The sequence below is a fragment of the Cyanistes caeruleus genome, chromosome 5 (assembly GCF_971803275.1).
Source record: "Cyanistes caeruleus chromosome 5, bCyaCae1.hap1.1, whole genome shotgun sequence".
Classification (NCBI taxonomy): Eukaryota; Metazoa; Chordata; class Aves; order Passeriformes; family Paridae; genus Cyanistes; species Cyanistes caeruleus.
Window position 1 is genome coordinate 5,696,740 of NC_141705.1, and position 6,742 is coordinate 5,703,481.

A 6,742-nucleotide genomic window follows, 5' to 3' on the forward strand; every position below is an offset into this window, starting at 1 on the left:
CATCGTGCTTCTGTGGATTGCAAGGCCAATATCTGCAATTCTCTTAATGTAGGAGCTGCTGCAGTAATTGATCTGTGCCAGCACCCACCACCACTTGAATGATAAATCCATGTTTTAAACAAACTGGAATAAAAAAACTGCAGTGAGCCAGGCAAAAAAAAAAAAAAAAAATGTGTGGAGAGAGTCAATAGAGAAAGATGTGATAAAATAAACTGTTACAGAGCCTCCTCTGTGCAATGTCTTGGGAGGGGATTTAGGCATGGGGTGTCTAGAAGAGGTGACTGATGATGTTGGTTTCAAAAAAAATTAATCTTCAGTCTTCTTGTTGTTTTGTGCTTACCCAAAACACACAAAATCCCATACCACTGGGACAGCAGGATACAGAAAATATTGCCATTAGTGGGATGAGTCTGAAATCCAGTTTTCCATGCTTGTTATTAGAGATAGGAAAACTTACTTGCAGTCTTCATAAACTTGATTTCATGTAGGCTGCTGATATAAAATGAAAAATGCCACCATAACACAAAAATACTTTTAGTTTGCTTGGAAAACAAATTGTGTACAGTGAAAAACAACCATCTCCAAAGTAAAGACAGGAATATTTTATAAAGATACATTAATCTCAGATGAACCTCGGGTGAAATTACTTTTCTGTAAGGCCAGAACTATAAGAACAAAAATAAAGAGAAAATTCTGGGCACATATCTCCTCAAAGGAGAAAAATGTCTGTATTTGGACATTTTCTAGACTCCTCAGATGGAGGCACCTGGCAGCACCTCTTCACTGGCCCATGGTGTAATATAAAATAATGACAATATTACTGCAGAGGCAGAAATGTGTCCCCAGAGGGATGAACAGCAGAGCCTATTCCCACCCAAAACACAACCCAAGGGGCCCAGGAGAGCCTGTGGACTTCCACCAAGATAGAAAATGTATCAATTGGCTTTGAGCCTAGGATTAAACAGTCAGCAATTCTGCATGTATAATTTGTAGGTTACCGATGGCAGTGTCACCCTTGGCTGCTCCCCCTCAAGCAGATCCCCCTCCCATGGTTCACCCTCATCCCTGTCAGGGATAAATGGGGAATAAAAGAACTGTGGCAAGAGGCAATCTATATTTTTCATTTCATGCTTTGACACGTGAAACAGCCTGTTTCAACTCAATGCTTGGGTTTAAAATTTACTGTTACAGCTCTGTGTTTAGGCAAAAAAAGCCTGTTTGCTTTTTAAATATTTGCCTTCCTGTTGTTCATCATCCTTTGTCCCTTTAAATGGGGGCCCATTGGTACCTTTTTCAAGTTGGCAAGAACACTGGGAAATAGAAAACCAAAAAAAAATTAATTTTTAAATTGAGAAGCAAATGTTTTAATTTTTATTTTTTTATCTGATTGCAGCTAGAGACTTGGTTTTCGTGAACAAATGAACAGAGTTAACTTTTCAGATGTCCTTCCACAACTATCCAAGTGTCATCTCCTCCCAGACATGGCCCTCACCACCAGATCCCAGCATCAGGAGTCAGCCCTGGCTGAGCTGCATGGAAAAGGCCATGAACAGAACAAGAAATTTCCTCATGCCTGTGAAAATGGGGGGAGCTGCCTGACTTCCCAGGGAAGAGCTGAGCTCAGCATCACCCCATGGAGATGTTCAGCTGTTTCCTCTTCCCACTGTGTCTGGACCACATTTCCAACATGCCCAAGTCTCCCTTTGCCTTATGGTGGGGTTGAAGGCACCAAACCTGTGCAGTTGAGTGCCTAAAAGGCAATAACAATGTTGGAAATGGATGTTCAGAGCATTTCTGGCCATCTTGCCCAAACAGCACCTTGCTGCCACACTCAGCAATTTTCCAGTGCCTCGCAAGCTCCTGGCCCCACCATCCCTGCCAGCCCTGGGCTGTGGTGGGAACTCAGCGTGAAGAGGAGCAGAAGGGTTTGGAGAGAATCCCCTACCCAAGCCTGGTTCCCAGTCTCTGGTCAAGGTCCTGTTTGGAAGGCCATGAGTTCCAAATGTGAATTATAGATGGAATTAGGTCATCCCTGAAAAATAATCAGAATCCTCTTTCTTTGTCAGATGATCAGCTCCCTAAAAACTCTTCCTAGCAAAACCACAGGGAACACATGGATTTCCAGGTCATAATTTGGACTTGTGTATTTAAATTCCTTTATGGCATAGCCAGGGCCCTGTAAGTCACAGAGACACTTTGGAAAGAGACCCACATTCAAAAAACACATCTTCAATGATAAAAAAAAAGGTAGAAACTTTTGGGTTGTTTGGTTGGTTGGTTTTTTTTGCCTGCAGGAATCCTTTAGCAAATGCATCTGACATTGCCTGCCAAGTGTGGTCAGCCAGGGATGAACAAACACAGGGGAGAAAACTGCTGGAGCCTGCAGGGCTCCTGTAGGCACTCAGAGAGCTTTTCATAAAATCAACAGGAAACTGGACAGCAGGACTGACCTACAGCTCTCTGATCCCACTCCTCTGTGGCATTTAGGGTCTGCCTGTGTAACTGGCACAGCCTTATTAGATATATGTATTTAATATATATATATTATATATATGTGTGTGTGTATGACTGTTTTGTTTGTTCGTTTTGAGTTTTTTTGTTTGTTTGGGTTTTTTTGGTTTTTCCCAGCCATAGAGGCAATGGCTGAAGCATCCACAACATCCTAGAAATACCCAGAGGAAGCAAGCCATGAGTCTGAGTAGGGATGCATCAAGCATTTAAACCTTTCTGCACTGCTCTCACCTGTCCTCAAGGTGCTCTTGAAACTCCTGACAGGAGCCAAAGTCCCCAGTGAGATCCCTGAGGCTACTGGTCCTTACCTGTGCCCTGTGAGACTCCAGCTGGTGACCTGCTGCTGCTCTGCCAAATTCTACCAACTGTACAACACAATCCTGAGAAGGCAAAACCCTCCCAGCAGTGAAACACACCTGTGTTGGTGGCCATCAGTGGTCCACACCTGGGAGCAAGTGCTTCTGCAGTAAAAATTTGGCCTGAAGGCCAGAAAAAGCCTGAGAATAAAGTTGTCTGAGCTGCACTGAAGTTCCGAGCTCAGCGTTAGACTGAAACCACTGACATATGGCAGCCTCACAAAACAACCCAAAACCTGTTGAGTTTAATATTTTATGCTCACTATGGAAAGCTGAAGCTTCATCAAGATGAAGATGGCACAATAAATGGACTGAAGAAAGTGCTTTATAACTGCAGAGTGCCCAGTGACCCACAAGAGGCTTCTGCAGCATCCCAGTGCTGTATCCCTGGACACGGAATGGGAGGGAAAATGCAAATTTCACAAGTTGCCAGTGGAGATTTGTGCTCAGCTGGTTAAATGTCTGAGCTTTCCTCATCAGAAAAGTGCTGCTCACTGTCACAGTGTGCTTTGCTGTGCAGCCAAGCCCAGCAAAGCAATTACTGCTGACCTGGAGGTGAAGGGCATGCAGGCACTGCTGGGATGCTTCAGGCATTAATGGAACTCACACTCCCCATTTGGGAATCCAGCAGCTAAATGTGCTCCATCCCATGCTGTGTCACACGTGTGATCATCCTTTCTCAGCTCTCTGCAGTCTCTGCTGCCAGAAGAACTCCACGATGACGGCGCTTGATGCAGGCTGGAAGAGATGGAAGTTTATTATTGTTACACATCCCTGAATAAATATCTAGAGAGTATCATAACATGATCAGAGGCTGCCTCTGATCTGATAGTAAGAGGTACTGTACAGAGTAAGTTGTGCAGCCAGAAGGTTCCAGCTATTAAAACCTGAACTCCCAAAGCAGAGCACTTCCAGGAACTTGCTTGGGTGTCAAGCAAGGAGGTAAAAAACTTGAATTAATGAATGATTTGTGATAGAAGAATCTGATCTGGCTGATGGTGACAGGGTGCAGGAGGTCTGGTGTGATGCACAAGGGATTGATTAGGAGGAGCTGTCACTTGGGATGATGGATTTCTGGCACGTGGGGTGCACGAGCAGTTTTTCCTGCAAACACAGAGTTGTGCCTGTAATCAGGCTGAGACACACACACAGAGCTACATCCACACAGTGCTAAATAAAAAACTGCTCATACCCTAGCCCTGGCCACAAGGCTGGGCAGCCAGATCTGGCTTTCATCCACACGAATTGCCACTAATCCTCTACCGCAGCATTGTGCTGGTGAGCCATGGGCTAAGCATGAATTCACTTACATGGACCAGCCTGTTCCAGTGCTTCAGCTGATTTCTCTGGCCCTCTGATTTAGCATCATAGAAGTGCCCTCAGGATTCCTTTCAAACCCATTCTCTATGGTCTGGTTAAATGTGGAAACAATAAAATAAATAAAAATAATAAAATATAATAATTTTTTAAAACCCAAAAAAACCAACATAGAACGAAACAACCTCCCCAAAATCAGCTTTCAGTGCTACCCCCCCAAAAAAACTATTTATTATTCATATTGGTCAAAGTTTTGAGTGAACAGGGGATGAAGGCTGCCTTCTCTGAGGGGAAAACACCCCAATAAACAGTGTTTGAATAGGAAAACGTCTATTACAGGTTGTGCAGAGCCATGGAAAATGTGAATCCAGGAGCAGCTTTATGAGAGGTGACTCAGACATTGGTCATGCCCAGAAGAGCAGTCAAAACAGTGAGGAAGAGAGTGACAGGAAAGCACCTGCATTGCAGAGCTGATGTGACTCAGAGGAGAGTTTCATCTCCAGCCTTGCAGATTTCTGTCCTGTCGTGCAAGTCCCGTCCCCAGGAGCATCCCAAATCCATCCAGTCTGTCTTTCCCTACCAGCTGTAAGCCTGGGAGTTTGGGGCTCACACTCAGGAACTTTTCCCTTCCTTCCCAGAGATTAAATTTTCGGGGAAGAGAGGGTCCCCTTCAATGCAGTTTTTCATTCAGGATGAGAAACTGTTTTGGCCACAAAACTATTTGAAAATTCAGGTGGGTTTCACCAAACTCTCCCTACTAGCATGGTTAGGATTGTGTTGATTAAAGTTGACTCTGCCCTGAAAACGGTGGATAATCAAATAAGATCAAAATTGAATGGAAAAAGAGGGTTACAATTTTCTAAGAATCCAAGTGTTGTCTTTTCTCCAGTTCCTCTGTTTTTCAGTCTTCAAAAAGCTAGAAATGTGCCAGTGAAAGGAAAAGGCCTGACTCCAGTTCAAAGACGATTCCCACACTTCTTTTAACCTAGACCAACTTGCTCCTGAAACCACAAAACACCCCAGCCTTGCACTCACCCCACTGCCAGCCAGGATGGGCTGGTTCCCACACCCTGCAGTCCTTCCCCTCTGCCTGGGCACCTCCAGGTTGTCCTCCATCCCACAGAGACACAGCACCAGTGGTCTTCTTGTCTCACCAGGGTGACTTCCAGAGAGGACTGGAGTTAGATAACTACCAAGGATTGCAGAAATGTTGCTTGGATGTTTTTCCTGCAAGCACAATATTGGGATCAGAAAGAATTGTATGAAAAACCAAAGCATCAGAGCTGGCATTGCTCCATCTGGCTTGCACAGCTCCATTTGGAATTAAAAAAGCCCATTTATTTTGTATTAGGCAAACAAGAAACTGGTACAAAGCAACATGGGGGACCTACCACTTCTTATATGTGCATGGCTGGGTTCAAGGCAGCAGTGGACAGGCACAGAGGGCACCTAATTCCCAAGCACATCAGCTGCTGCTCAACTCTTCTCCTTCTGCTTTGTACCACTTCTCAATTTCTTTCCTAGTCTTGATGCAATTTTTCCTACCTCTCAAGGTTCTCCAAAAGCCTCAGTGGGGTGTGTAAAGGCTTGGGGCTCTGTTTTGAGCCAGTGCCCCAATTTTTGAGGGTTCTGCTATTGTGCTATTACTGCCCTGTCACACCTGGCACTCAGCACCAGTCAGAGCAGCAGCATCATGTGAACAAGCCTAACTCAGCACCTTGCAATGCCAGGGTAAGGCAGAGTTAAAACCTGCAGGCTTGTATTTGTAGCAGCAAGATTTGGTTCACTGATTTTATTGCAAGAAGCTGTGACCACTGCTGGAAAGACTGCAGGGGAGACAATGGGGAAAGTGAACACTTTCAGCTGTGGGACAGCAAAGAGTCACATCAGGAGTCTCCTGTGTCTGACTTTTATTAAATTTACTTCTAATTTTTTTTTCTTATTTACTTTTTACAAAGTCTGAGCCTCTTAAAATAAGTGGAAAATTTTCCAGGGAGCCCAATAGCCTTTGGATGCAGTTTTCAGGGTGTGTGAACCCACCACCACAGTGAGAAATGCCATGGGGTTTTGGGAGCTCCTCTGTCACCTGCAGTGCAATACAGCTGATCTGGCTCTCCAGGTAAGGTAGGTTTTAGTCACAGCTGAATTGAAGAAGGTGTAGGTGATTGTAAATGTGGTGCATCAGTCACGGCCTGTATCTGCTTTTGAGGCAGTTTGATCAAAATAAAACACTGAAGCACTTGTTTTCACTTTTTGTTATTATTTCTGTCTTTCCTACGCGCATTCCTTGGATAAATGCAGAAATCTCACAGTGTGAACCCTGATGGAAAGCAGGAGCAGTTGGCAGAGGAAGGAGCAGCTCTCAGGCTGGAAGACCCTCACATGTTGATCAGACCAGGAGCTCCTGATGGGACAGTTTTCCTTGCTGACCTGCTTAATTAATTGACTCATTATCAGCAACTCACCCAGGAGCCATCAAACATCACCCATGAGAATATTTTCACTTGATATGCATCCCATAGAGAAATAAAATCTACTTATTTTTCATATTTCTCTGG

General features: G+C 44.4%; 1 long non-coding RNA gene across 1 annotated transcript; it reads right to left on the reverse strand.

The window, feature by feature from the left end:
* Positions 1-3,106: 3,106 nt before the first annotated feature.
* On the reverse strand, positions 3,107-6,481 carry LOC111922375 (uncharacterized). The gene is made up of 4 exons (XR_015286745.1): positions 5,576-6,481; positions 5,220-5,411; positions 4,178-4,278; positions 3,107-3,605 (listed from the first exon to the last, which is right to left on the reverse strand). It is a non-coding gene; the product is annotated as an uncharacterized LOC111922375 (long non-coding RNA).
* Between the last annotated feature and the right edge of the window lie 261 nt (positions 6,482-6,742).